Here is a 13320-nt window from a genome sequence, read left to right as displayed (position 1 = left end):
TCTTCTTGTTATAAAGACTACCACGCCCTTACCTGTAAATTGAATATTTCGTTAATAAACTAACAATAAGAAGTATCGGCTTCTATGTCTTAGTCGGGGTAAAATACTTCGACGTTTTCTTGAAGTATGTAGTGTAATTTACAACTTCGTGGACAGCCTGGTAAGTTTTTCTAATTTCAAATGTCTGCTGATGTAAAGTACACGTTCTTTTTATGGTAAATAAGAAAATATATATTATTTTATTAATAATACAAAAATAATGAATAGGAGGATAAAAAGTTAACACGGAAAAAAGTGTATGTAGTTAATAAGTAGAAGAATATTATGTATATTGTTTTTGTCTTTTGGTCACAGTCCGTCTCTGCACTGTTACTCACTGCATTACCTGAGGAGATACCCACTCCACCCTCTCCGGGCGATAGTGGTGTGCGGGTTGCATTTCTATTACGTCACAATTTCGTGGTGTTTGGCAACCACTGAGTTACGCAATAACATAAGGAGATAGATATACTTGTACATCGCTACTCCAAGAAGCCACATCTTTAGGAACAATTAACTTTTCCATTTATTTAGATTTGCATTAAGAGAGAAGTTGGCTAATTAAAGTGCACTGCACTTTGCGATGGCAATAAAGCCGACCTTGTAGCAGTGCAAAGTCCCGAGGCCCCGGCATGACGGAATGCAAGTTGCATCACTCTTCCAGAACAGTCGAGAGACGTGTCGTATGAGGAAATCCTGTGCGGATGGGATTCTGGGCGTTGTATGGAAGGTTCGCGTTGCGTCACCACGGAGATGGCTTCCAGAACAATCGAAGAGTCGGTCTATAAAACGGGAGTGATACCAAGATCATGCTAGTCGAGGAGCAACAGCGGCCAAGGACGAGTCGATCTCCAGAATCCTGTTATAATAGCAAATTGACGCTAAAACAACAAGAACTGGAAGATCAGATTCCTGTGTGTGTGTTTGTGTGTAGTGTTACACTTAATTTCTCGACTCAAACATCTTCGCCGCATAACACACTAAGTTACACATAACACAAATCTACAAAATATAAGTTTGGACATAACTCACCAACATTAAACATAACTCCACGTAACTAACCTATATTGAAGAAGTTATACAACCTGTACGAGGAAACCAGCATCTACAACTGTACATTGAGCACAATATCTGGACTCTACTATAACAATTGTACATCTATAACTTAAAACCAGGTTTTCTACTATACAGCAACAATTCTACATCTTAATTACTCTACAGAAATTGCACATCTCTAACTTACATAACCACTAATCTACATAACTAACCTTTATTGGAGAAGTTATCTGTGTGTGTGTGTGTGTGTGCGTGTGTGTGTAGTGTTACATTTAATTTCTCGACTCAAACATCTTCGCCGCATAACACACTAAATTACACATAACACAAATCTACAAAATATAAGTTTGGACAGAACTCACCAATATTAAACATAACTCCACGCAACTAACCTATATTGAAGAAGTTATACAACGTGTACGAGGAAACCAGCATCTACAACTGTACATTGAGCACAATATCTGGACTCTACTATAACAATTGCACATCTCTAACTTAAAAACCAGTTTGCTACTATACAGCAACAATTCTACATCTTAATTACTCTACAGAAATTGCACATCTCTAACTTACATAACCACGAATCTACATAACTAACCTTTATTGGAGAAGTTATAACTGTACGACGAAATCAGTTATCTACAATAATACATTGAGCACAACATCTGGACTCTGCTGTAGTAATTGCACATCTCTAACTTAGAACCAGTTTGCTATACAGCAACAGTTCTACATCTTAAGTGCTATCTCTGACATACAACCATTTTGCTACTCTACAAGTGGGCTACAACATCTCTACAACCCATTGGGCTCTACAGCAACAGTTCTACATCTTTGTGTTATACATCTACTCTGCAACCATCTCTTTTCTACAAGTGGGCTCTACAGTAAAAATTCTACGCTCAACATCCAACGGCCAACGTCAACATCGGCGTCCAAATCTACGACCAACGACCAACGTAACGTCCAACGACCAACGGCAACATCCAAGTCTACTATCAACGACCAACGTCAACGTCCAAATCTACCACCAGCGACCAACGTAACGTCCAACGACCAACAGCAACATCCAAGTCTACTATCAACGACCAACGTCAACGTCCAAATCTACCACCAGCGACCAACGTAACGTCCAACGACCAACGGCAACATCCAAGTCTACTATCAACGACCAACGGCAACATCCAAGTCTACTATCAACGACCAACGTCAATGTCCACCACAAAACAGGTTTCTACAACGGGCTACAATATATTTGGAGGTTTCGGATTCTGCACGTCAATGGACTTTAGTAATGTTATTAGCGACAATAACCCGATCACGTGTTATAAAAGTTTTCTTGATAGTCTAAGCAACCAACCAACGAGGGAACAACCTAGACCAACTCTCAACTGTAAGCCATGGATAACCACAGGTATTATTGCTTCTATAAAAATTAGAAATAAATTATCGAGAAAAAATAATCCATTAGGTAAAATTTATAAATCCAAAATCAAACATTACATTAATATTCTTAGAGAACAACATTATAAATTGCAAATATTGGATAATAATTATAATCTAAAAGAACAATGGAACTTGCTTAAGGACTACTTAAAATGTAAAAAACGGAAAGTATTGTTCGAAGGACATATTAATGTAATTAATTCCTATTTTGCTAATATAGGAAAACATCTTGCTTCCGAGATACCAAATATAGAAAGAACTGTATATAATTTCAATGTGCATTCCATATACCTCGAGCCAATTACTCCAGAGGAAATAATTAACAAGATAACTTTGTTAAAAAATAATGTTGCTGCAGGTCCAGATTATATTTCTGTAAGATTCTTAAAATCCGTAAAATGTACCATTAGTCAGCCGTTAGCACACATTTTTAATTTATTTTTTCAACACGGACACGTGCCTCCAGAATTTAAGAATTCTATCATTGTTCCTATCTACAAGAACTCCGGAGATAAAGCAGATCCTAGTAATTATCGTCCTATCTCTCTCATTTCTAACATCGCCAAACTATTTGAAAAATGTCTTTATACTAGGATTACTAAGTTTTTAAATAAGTACCAAGTACTCTCTACCTCCCAATTTGGATTTAGAGAGGGTAAGTCCACCGAAAATGCAATTTCTAAGTTAATTGTTAAATTAAACTCTTGTAAGAAACATAAATTAGTTGTGTTTTTAGATTTGAAGAAAGCTTTCGATACAGTAAATCACACTATTCTTTTAAGTAAGATGGGAGAAATGGGGATAAGAGGTGTCGCTCAAGATCTGTTTAAATCCTACTTATGTAACCGAACATTCTGCACAAGGATTAAGAGAAAACTCTCTAGAAAATTAATTACAACTTGCGGAATCCCACAAGGAACTTGCTTAGGTCCGTTGCTCTTTAATATGTACATTAATAGTATAACAAATTTACAGTTAAATGGAGAAATAATTCTCTTTGCAGACGACGCTGCCTTAATAATTGATGCAGATAATAACAGAGACCTTTGCAACAAGACAAACGCGGATTTGCTCTTAATAAGAAATTGGCTAATGGAACATAAATTATTTCTCAACACATCTAAAACAGAGTATATAAACTTTTCGAATAGCAGCCGCGAAGAAGAAAAACTAATTTTACACAATTACAACTGTAGTTGCATGGATACATGTAATTGTCCTATCTTAAAGTCTGTAGAATCTTACAACTACCTTGGATGCATAATAGATAAAGAACTTAGCTGGACCCCACATATTAAAAGCATAATTACCAAAATTAAAAGAAACGTTAAAGCATTTAATATAGCCACAGATGATTGTTTTAAAAAATCTATCTATTCTGCGCTCGTGCAATCCTATTTTCGGTATGCTATATCTATATGGAGTTCCGGTAATATAGGAATACTTCAGGAGTTGCAAAGCCATATCTTAACCAGGTTTAATATTAAAAATGTTTCCCTATTAACAGAATTATTAAAGAAGGCATTGCGGGAATAAGAGGGGGGGTATAGGAGTTTGCCATTTTGGAACGGTAGCATAAAGAAAAGTATTGAAACACGTGTTGGTGTTGTTTGTATTCGTGTTCAGATGCAAGTATTGAAATATGTGTTGGTGTTTTCTGTCAGATTCATACTGTAGTGATTAATTTTTATAACATCTTAGTGATCAAATTTTTGTAATAATATAGTGTAGGCCTAATCAAGTTTGTATCAGTTTGGAGTTAGCGCAGATTTGTAACAGGTCGAATTTCTACCAGTTTGGAGTCAGCAACTTTTGTAAGGCGGCAGTTACTAGTGTGATTAAAAGACGTTTTTGAAATATTTTAGTAACGTTACGAAATGACCTTTTTTTAGATGACCAACCTCATACCACTTTGAAAGAAGCAAACTTGTTCTATTTAGTACTAAGCCATTTTTGTTAGCCTTACAATTCCAGAATTGGTAGTAAGTTATAAAACCTGTTGTAATAGGTCCTAACTCTATGAGATCAAATTCAATCTCCTATATATATATATATATATATATATATATATATATATATTCCATTGTGCATGCATATATATATATATGTTTTTTCACCGGATGTTTATATCACTGGAATAACTAAGTTTGAACTATTTTGCAGCGCTCCAGTTTTAATATGATGTGTAAGTGATTTGTAAGTTTTCATACTGAGCAAGGTTTTGTTCACAGATTTGTAATTATTGGCATTTGTAAAATTTCGTTCTAAATTATGTTAAGTTACATGAACTGATTGATGCATAGGCCTACATTGTGCATCCATAAAATGACCCAGCATAAACCTAATATTAGTTTCTGTGATATAATTTTTGTCACATTAATTCTTTAGCGTAGATGGTCGATTTATGAATTTAATACTTTTGAATTCTTACTCTATATAAATGTCCTCTTGTATTTACTTCTAAAATATGGACACCTGTGGACAAAATCTCTCACTCCTATCTTGTAAAAGTTTGGTTTCGATTGCCATTTTTAAAAATACTGTTTGCGGATATGTTGCTGATCACTGTTCTATTACTCTATAACTTGTGGTTATTATTTTGGTTCTTTTTGTGGTTTTAAATTTACTAGGCTACTATTTATGGCCTACATTTATTTTAATATTTATATTATTTTTTAAAATTAAAAAAATAAATACCTTAATTGAATTTTCTGCATTCGATAGAAGATACTTATTAAGTAAATGAATAATAGACATGGACTTGTAAAATGTAGAAACATAAATAAAAAAACCTTGTAGTGATCGACGTGCAGTGTTTATAGACAGCTGTACCAAAAGGTAGATCCTTTAACGTTAGGAGGGTGTATTTAAAAATTAATAGTATAACGTTTCGTATAAAAAGTGTTTATAACACTAGTTCGAAATTTACATTTTACACCAACGTTCTAATATTTGCACCAATTGTCTATTGTTTCCCACCAAATGTCTCATGAGAGCAATCGCAACGATTACTAAAAGAGTTTGAACAATTTCAGGGTTGCTTGTAAAAAAATACTATTTTTGGTAAAGAAATGCATGTAAATAAATGGCTTTAACGAAGCTATTGTATTGATAACAATATGAAAAAATAAAAAAAAATAAAATTTCATTATATGAAAATACTTCACATCAGAGAGTAGTAATAGCACAACATAATGCGATCTTGTTTTGATGAATGTGGATCCAGGTAGAAATTATCTGTGATCTCGAACACATGTGAAAGAAAGCTTATATAGTCAGTAAGGTGATCTAATATGATCTAAACATTGAATAACTAAGGAATAAAGGGATTGTTTTCTTACATCTGATCAATAATTTTCCTTAAAGCTGAAAGCTGTAGAAAGATATTCTTAATACTCACGACGTTTCAGTTTAAGAATTCAATTTGTCAATTGTAGTTGCCTAAAAATATGTTTCGAGTTTGCAGTTGGAAAATAACTTGTGATTTTTATGAGTGACTTGTTGAAAAACATGGCGAAAGCAGTAGGTAGTGTTTCATTGTAAGGAGATACAAGAGAGAAAAGATTTTGTGAAGTGGAGGAGAGTAAAATTTCTTAACACTCTCAAGACAATTTTAGAAGAATCTACCTTCCTTGTTGTAAATGCAGCCGTTTAATTGATCAAAATTCAGAGTGAACCGTAAATAATGTAATTAATATGAGGGGTTAATCTTTGAGACATTTCAAACTAAAACGTTTAATACAATTTTTCTCATTTTTGCTTTCTTTTCGAGACAAAATTTGTTTTATTCAAAACATTTCAAAGCGTCTTTGGGGGATTCTTTGATTTAATATCCAATATGTTCTGTCAATTTAAGGGAGCGGTGTATTATGATAATAAGTGATTGAAAGAATTTTAGTTTTGTTCTGTAATTGTGCAGACATTTGATTCAAACAAATGTAACAATGTAAAATTGATTTGTAGAACGAAAATTTTATTTATTGATAAATATATTTCAAAAATACTAAGGGTGTATAATTTCTTCATGCGATCATCCGAGCATCAGGCTATAATAAAAACAACATAATGTAGCTCTTAAGCATTTACCTCAGTTTTTCGGCCAATAAATTTGTAATGTAATTTTACCATAACATCGAAAGTTATATCAAACAGAGCTAATTCAGTTTTGTTGTCGGTTACGGGCAGATTAATGTTGTTGAGATCTGGACCAATTAGCAGTTTACGGTATCGCCAATCATGAGATAGTCTCATGAGTTCAGTAAAGTCGGAGAAGTTTTCAAATTTGATGTAATCATATTGTGAGAGACATTTCTTTCCTCTGAGTAGGGTAAATTTACGTCTGAGGCGGCGATTCACCATTGCGGTTCTGAGTGAGGAATTGTTCAATGGAACAGAGCTTTCATGCGTGTTTATAACGTCTAAACGAATTCTGCGTTGAACGGAATGTTGCGTAATATTCCACAAATCAAGATTCCAAATATTGAATTCACTCATCGGGGAATAAAATTTCGGAACTGCAGTGAAGTAGGAATACGTGAAATGTCGCACGTATATATCAGCTTTCTTCAACACCACACACTTGTAATTAAGGAATATTCTTTGTAATTCTTGTTGATGGGGATTCCAGAAGCTTTCCAGTCCGAGAAGCTTCGCATTTGAATCGAAATGCCCCGTCCCATATCTAAACGTGAACATCACTCTTTCATTGACGTAGTCCACAAAATTTAGAGTCTCTGTGAGATGATTGGACTGGAGAGGACGGAAAGCTAAGGCTAATGCCATGGCAATTAATATCATTGATTTTATTCTTGTCATTTATTATAAAAATTTTTATTCAATAAATTTATATCTTATAATAACTAGTTAATATGTCATTTCAATTTTATAAGAACTCTTCTTATTGGAAGTGATATATAACATTTCTTCATATAAATGATTTTTGCTTTCACCAATTTGATATTAATTTCTTTCTTTTTTTTTCCTATGTGTAAGGGATTTGTGAGTTTTCATACTGAGCAAGGTATTGTTCACAGATTTGTAATTATTGTCATTTTTATAATTTCGTTCTAAATTATATTAAGTTACATGAAGTGATTTATGCATAGGCCTACATTTTACATCCCATAAAATGACCCAGCATAAACCTAATATTAGTTTCTGTGATATAATTTTTGTCACATTAAATGTTTAGCATAGATGGTCGATTTATGAAATTAACACTTTATTCAATTCTTACTCTGTATAAATGTAATCTTTTATTTACTTCTAAAATATGAAGACTGTGGACAAAATCTCTCACTCCTATCTTGCAAAAGTTTGGTTCCGGTTACCATTTTTTTTTAAACTGTCTACGGATATCTGTTGCTGATTTCTCTTCTACTACTGTATAACTTGAGGTTATTATTTTGGTTCTGTTTGTGGTTTTAAATTTAGTAGGCTACTATTTATAGCCTGCATTTATTTTAATATATATATATATATAATATTTTTTAAAATTAAAAAAATAAACACTTTAATTGAATTTTCTGCATTCGATAGAAGATATTTATTAAGTAGATGAATAATGGACATGGACTTGTAAAATGTAGAAACATAAATAAAAAAACCTTGTAGTGATCGAAGTACAGTGTTTATAGACAGCTGTACCAAAAGGTAGATTTTTTAACGTTAGTAGGGTGTATTTAAAAATTAATATTATAACGTTTCGTGCAAAAAGTATTTGTAACACTAGTTCGAAATTTAAATTTTGCACCGACGTTCTAATATTTGCACCAATTGTCAATTGGTTCCCACCAAATGTCTCATGACAGCAATCGCAATGATTACTAAAAGAGTTTGAACAATTTCAGGGTTGCTTGTAAAAAAATACTGTTTTTGGTAAAGAAATGCATATAAATAAATCGCTTTAACGAAGCTATTGTATTGATAACAATATGAAACAATAAAAATATAAAATTTCATTATATGAAAATACTTCACATCAGAGAGTAGTAATAGCACAACATAATGCGAACTTGTTTCGATGAATGTGGATCCAGGTAGAAATTATCTGCGATCTCGAACACATGTGAAAGAAAGCTTATTTCGTTAGTAAGGTAATATAATATGATCTAAACATTGAATAACTAAGGAATAAAGGGATTGTTTTCTTACAACTGATCTATAATTTTCCTTAAAGCTGAAAGCTGTAGGAAGATATTCTTAATACTCACGACGTTTCAGTTTAAGAATTCAATTTGTCAATTGTAGTTGCCTAAAAATATGTTTAGAGTTTGCAGTTGGAAAATAACTTGTGATTTTAATGAGTGACTTGTTGAAAAACATGGCGAAAGTAGTAGGTAGTGTTTCATTGTAAGGAGATACAAGAGAGAAAATATTTTGTGAAGTGGAGGAGAGTAAAATTTCTTAACACTCTCAAGACAATTTGAGAAGAATCTACCTTCCTTCTTGTAAATGCAGCCGTTTAATTGATCAAAATTCAGAGTGAAGCGTAAATAATGTAATTAATATGAGGGGTTATTCTTTGAGATATTTCAAACTAAAACGTTTAATACAATTTTTCTCGTTTTTTTTATTTCTTTTCGAAATAAAATTTTGTTTTATACAAAATATTTCAAAGCATGATTTGGGGGATTCTTTGATTTAATATCCAATATGTTCTGTCAATTTAAGGGAGCAGTGTATTATGATAATAAATGATTGAAAGAATTTTAGTTTTGTTCTATAATTGTGCAGACATTTTTTTTGCATATTTATTTATTATTGGCATTTGTATAATTTGGTTCTAAATTATGTTAAGTTACATGAACTGATTGATGCATAGGTCTACATTGTGCATCCATATAATGACCCAGCATAAACCTAAAGTGATTCAAACAAATGTAACAATGTAAAATTGATTTGTAGAACGAAAATTTTATTTATTGATAAGTATCTTTCAATAATACTAAGGGTGCATAATTTCTTCATGTGATCATCCGAACTTCAGGCTATAATAAAAACAACATAATGTAGCTCTTATGCATTTACCTCCGTTTTTCGGCCAATAAATTTGTAATGGAATTTTACCATAACATCGAAAGTTATATCAAACAGAGCTAATTCAGTTTTGTTGTCGGTTACGGGTAGATTAATGTTGTAGAGATCTGGACCAATGAGCAGTTTACGGTATCTCCAATTATGAGAAAGTCTCATGAGTTCAGTAATGTCGGAGAAGTTTGCGGATTTCATGTAATCATATTGTGAGAGACACTTCTTTCCTCTGAGTAGGGTAAATTTACGTCTGAGGCGGCGATTCACCAGTGCGATTCTAAAGGAGGAATTGTTTAATGGAACAGAGCTTTCACGCGTGTTTATAACGTCTAAACGAATTCTGCCTTGAACGGAATGTTGCGTAATATCCCACAAATCAAGATTCCGAATACTGAATTCACTCATCGGGGAATAATATTTCGGAACTGCAGTGAAGTAGGAATACGTGAAATGTCGCACGTATATATCAGCTTTCTTCAACACCACACACTTGTAATTAAGGAATATTCTTTGTAATTCTTGTTGATGGGGATTCCAGAAGCTTTCCAGTCCGAGAAGCTTCGCATTTGAATCGAAATGCCCCGTCCCATATCTAAACGTGAACATCACTCTTTCATTGACGTAGTCCACAAAATTTAGAGTCTCTGTGAGATGATTGGACTGGAGAGAACCTAAGGCTAATGCCATGGCAATTAATATCATTGATTTTATTCTTGTCATTTATTATAAAAATTTTTATTCAATAAATTTATATTTTATAATAACTAGTTAATATGTCATTTCAATTTTATGAGAACTATTCTTATTGGAAGTGATATATAACATTTCTACATATAAATGATTTTTGCGTTCACCAATTTGATATCAATTTCTTGTTTTTTTTTCCTATGTGTGTAAGGGATTTGTAAGTTTTCATACTGAGCAAGGTATTGTTCACAGATTTGTAATTATTGGCATTTGTATAATTTCGTTCTAAATTATATTAAGTTACATTTTACATCCCATAAAATGATCCAGCATAAACCTAATATTTGTTTCTGTGATATAATTTTTGTCACATTAATTCTTTAGCGTAGATGGTCCATTTATGAAATTAATACTTTTCAATTCTTACTCTATATAAATGTCATTTTCTATTTACTTCTAAAATATGACATCTGTGAACAAAATATTACACTCCTATCTTGTAAAAGTTTGGTTTCGATTGCCATTTGTTTTAGATACTATTTACGGGTATATGTTGCTGATTACTCTTCTATTACTGTATAACTTGTGGTTATTATTTTGGTTCTATTTGTGGCTTTAAATTTAGTAGGCTGATATTTATACATTTCTTTTTATTATTTATGTTATTTCAAAATTAAGAAATAAACAGAATTATTGAATTTCATGTATTCGATAGAAGATATTTATTAAGTAAATGGATAATTTTCATGCACCTGTAATATGCAAAAGTGAAAAAAAATCTCCCGTGTATTGGTCGGTAATTTGGATATGTGTGAGAAATATAATGAATATCAAATGTGAAAGTGTAACATAATTCATGTTAAAGAACTTAAGATATTGTTGGTGGAGATGTATTGTTTGATGTTGTGTCTTGTATTCACCTGTAATTGTTTTACACAGATTTTGTTTGAATTAAAATGATTGTGATTTTTTCTACCTTAGTTCAATTTTTATTTGTTTAGATATTATTATTATTATAAGTTATATTTCTAAGACTAACACGGATATTCCTATGATAGTCCATGTAATAGGAGTAATACATTTACATGGTGTTGTATCATTAATTGACTTTAGTTTTCTGCTATTATATTTGCAAAGGGAATCATTCAATTCAATTCAATTTATATGGCCATTAGACATACAGTTTTAGGCTACGTCAGAATACATTGAAAAAACATATAAATACATTTTAAAAAACACTAATAATAGAAACAGTAAAGTTTAAGTAATACAATGAAAACATAAAATAATTTGAAACTTTTAAATTCAAGAAAACTAACTAAATTGCAATTAAACTTATTTATTAAAATACAATTTCATACAAATTTGTGTTGAAAAACTGAGCAACAGAAAAATAATTGTAACTAATCTAATTAACTTTATTTATTAAAAAACAATTTTGTGTGAATTTATGTTAAGAAAGTCATCTACAGAGTAGAAAGGATTAATTAAAAGCCAATTATAAAATCTAGCTTTGAAACTATTGGTTGGTAACCTATAATATTGACTGGGAAGCTTATTATATAATTTCATCCCCATGACAGAAAAATGTATACTAGTTTTATGTATCTACAGTGTGAAATATTAATTTGTTCACTATTTATAATTTCATGATCATGTACAGTATATTGGCTATTAATGAATAATTGTCTATATTTTGTCGAGTGTAAAGGACTAGGTCGTATATATATACGACCTAGTCCTTTACACTCGACTATATATATATATATATATATATATATATATATATATATATACACACATTTATGACAGTTAATATCTGTGATTGTTTGAAAAGAGGTCGACAATGTTCAAGATAGTTTGATTGACATAGAATTATAATGGCTTTCTTTTGCAAAATCAAGACGCTCCTAATTTTGCTACCATTTCCCCAGAAAATTAAGGCATACCTAATTATAATTCGTAATATTGGACCTATTTCAACCAGAGTTAAGCTCTTTCCAATATTCTATAAAAAGAAATTCAATCACAGGTTTTTGCTTTGCACATTCTTCATGTGGAGTCGCCATTTTGAACACTAACTGCATCACTACCATCTAATGGAAAATTATGAAACTATGCAGAGTAATGAGGAAAGATTTCAAGATGCTGTCTATTAAATTGTGTTTTGTCCAAAAAAAAAAAAGACTGCTGGGTAAAAAAGTAATGAATTTCTTATTGAACCACTTAATAAGAAATGTTATAAAATATCGACAATTTTTTCTAAGAATTATTACGAACATCTTTGATGAAAAGAATTAATTAATTTTTTCTCACGAACACCACATGAATTCAATGTAAACTCTTTTGTCATTCTATGAAAATACTTTATTTTTGTAAAATACGAACCTGTTGGGTTGACTTCATCTTAAAAGGCCTTGAGCAATTGTTTGCATGTCGTCTGATAGATTCAAATTAAACATTCGATATACCATATTCCTCCGTATAGAGAATGCTTGCTTCAATATATCTACATGAAGAGTTCGCGGGAAAAACGAGGAATGTCACAGTTTTGTTAAGGCTGATGTCATTATCTAATTCAATGGATCACTACGAAATTTAATGTTGTTCTTATGTAAAATGGTAAAAAGGAGAATTAACACCACGAACACAGTAATCATTTTCTTTATTTTCTATAGAAACAGCACTACGTCTTGCAGTTATAGACTCAATTAGATCATTATCTAATCCTTAACAGAAATGTGACATTCATCGTTTTTCCCGCGAACTCTTCACATATTTTCAACTACTCCTATATTGTCACTCTCATCCATATTAATCTGTATGAATACCTATACATTCTATCGATCCTTATATTTTCACCTTAGAACGCCAAGTGATGGGTCATTCTGTCGATCCAATTTCTTAGGTTTACTTCGTTGAATCACTGATTAATTGTCCAATGACGGTGGAAGTTTGTTTCATAGCAAGTTATGAACAGGGACACTTTTCGTGACAGGTACGTAAAGAAAAGAAAGAAACCAGATCAAGTAAACACTTCGTGATATTAATAGCCTATGG

At 31.8% G+C, this 13320-nt stretch overlaps 1 protein-coding gene and 1 long non-coding RNA gene across 4 annotated transcripts in view; one reads left to right on the top strand and one right to left on the bottom strand.

The window, feature by feature from the left end:
* Window positions 1–13320, top strand: part of LOC138710899 (clavesin-2-like) — a 167038-nt gene that overhangs the window by 9564 nt on the left and 144154 nt on the right. Inside the window, exon 1 of one of the 3 annotated variants that reach the window (XM_069842092.1) lies at window positions 848–2509. The exons of the other annotated variants lie outside the window; for them this stretch is intronic. The gene's annotated coding sequence lies outside the window, so the exon portion shown is untranslated. Of the gene's footprint in view, window positions 1–847; window positions 2510–13320 lie in introns of those variants that run through there. 3 annotated transcript variants of the gene reach the window in all.
* Window positions 7509–10783, bottom strand: LOC138710902 (uncharacterized). Its single transcript, XR_011335321.1, has 2 exons — window positions 10598–10783; window positions 7509–7685 (listed from the first exon to the last, which is right to left on the bottom strand). It is a non-coding gene; the product is annotated as an uncharacterized lncRNA (long non-coding RNA).

This window comes from Periplaneta americana, chromosome 12 (genome assembly GCF_040183065.1).
Source record: "Periplaneta americana isolate PAMFEO1 chromosome 12, P.americana_PAMFEO1_priV1, whole genome shotgun sequence".
Classification (NCBI taxonomy): Eukaryota; Metazoa; Arthropoda; class Insecta; order Blattodea; family Blattidae; genus Periplaneta; species Periplaneta americana.
Note: the sequence above shows the minus strand (reverse complement) of the source record. Positions and strands in the feature narration are given on the sequence as shown.